The following is a 1,897-nucleotide window of genomic DNA, read 5'->3' as shown; positions in this document are numbered from 1 at the left end:
CAAATAAGGTATGCCAAAGCACATCCAGGAACTGAAACAGGCAAAAGCGTACTGAACATTGTGTTAGTAGTTCTTTTTTTCGTGAAAATTGTTAAAAAGCTCATAAAAATATATGAGTGCAAAACTGTAACATCTGCCTTAATTTACATTTTTGTCTGCTGGTTTTTTTATTGTTGTTGTATTGACTTCAAATCATTATGAGGGAGGGAGTAGGGATGTACCAAAAAGAATATTCAACAAAAGGACGAAAGTCGTTAGAACTTGGAAATATAGCGGTGGCTGAAACAAAAAGTGTTAAACCATGTTACAGTTTTGCTCGTCACTGTATATATGTAAATTCATATGTTTGTTTGTGTGTGCATTTCACTCACATTTGCATATTATAGCGAAAATTCACTGTTGTCATCGCTTTTTCAACGCCCAAATAGCAGCTTAACTACATAAAATAAATATGCATCTGGGGACTGGGTTGGGTAACGGGTTTTTTTTTCTGTGTGTTCACAAACACATAGATATTTGAGCATACATAGGCACATACTTACATATGTACATACATCTAATTGCGTAAAACAGTATATGTTGTCGATTACTTTCCCATATTTTTATAGTTGCTAAGTCATTTAAGCTCAGATTATTTAAAAAGTATATTAAGTAAACAAAACTACTGCTATAAATTAGACATAATTAACGGCTAAGGACGAGGTGTCCCCCATGTTGAGTTAACTTTTGCCTTGAAAGTGGCAGTTGCCGCTTTGGTTCGGTAATTAATGTGACTATGTGCTGTTGATGTGGCCAACAAAAGAAGAAAGAAACTTAAAAAAAAAATCGTATTTGTATGAAGGTGGCAGGAATGGAAAGGGTGTCTTTTACTATGCAGCAATAATTTCAGGTTAATGCATTTAGGATTTTGGGAAATGCGTTCGAGATTAAATTAAATTTGACATTTCAAACAGGTGGCAACGCTTTCAAAATATTTCTAAACAACATTCTAAAACTTCTTTCGCCTGGCACTCATATTGCGTTATATAATTCAGTTACCCAATTTCTTTAATTCAGGTTCGATTTAATTTTTAAACAGTTGGCAACCCTTCTAAATATCATTTGGAAATATGGTATTTTCAAAACCATTTCTGTTGATGACCGTATTGTAGTAGTTGAATTAAATTAATAAATTACTTGAATTAAATTTAATATTTTAACAGGTGGCAACCCTCTTCAAAATCTAAAGAATATTCCAAATGTTCAAACAAAAGATTCCGTAACACACCTTCATTTTAACATCATATAATGTGTAAAGTTTGATTAAATTCCACATTTCGAACAGCTGGCAACCTTCTTCCAAGTATTTTCAAACTACAACCATATTAAACCTTTTTCATTTGACACCCACATTGTGCTAACATATTTCGATTACATAATTTCCTTAATTTAAGTTGAATGTGATTTTGTAAATTGAATTTGTATACGAGGTGCCACGCGCAACTCCCCAATAACGCTCATTTTTCTCCATGAAATTGGTATTGGTTTTATATAATCATACCAAACTCTAAGCTGTGAAGTAGCAAATCACTATTGACCAGCTATTAAATATTCAAGTATGTATGCATGTATTTGCTGTAGGTGTCTACACTCTGAACACGGAAAACTAGAATAAGCTGATAATGGTCTTATTCGTCTTAACTATGATTTTTTTTGCCTCTTTTTCTTACAACGCACTTAAAAAAAGGAAATTTAAAACTTAAAATTCAAATAAAAGTCAACATTTAATTATTCGAATGATCCTAATGACTCCACACAATATTACGCAAGTACGGATTGCCTTCGGCTGCTCAGTGCTCAGTGGGCTGGCGTGTTTACACAGAGCTTAAGGGATTGATTTACTTCAATTAACAGTCCC

The sequence above is a fragment of the Rhagoletis pomonella genome, unplaced genomic scaffold (genome assembly GCF_013731165.1).
Source record: "Rhagoletis pomonella isolate Grant_MI unplaced genomic scaffold, Rhpom_1.0 Rhpom_scaffold_00003, whole genome shotgun sequence".
NCBI classification, from domain to species: domain Eukaryota; kingdom Metazoa; phylum Arthropoda; class Insecta; order Diptera; family Tephritidae; genus Rhagoletis; species Rhagoletis pomonella.
Note: the sequence above shows the minus strand (reverse complement) of the source record.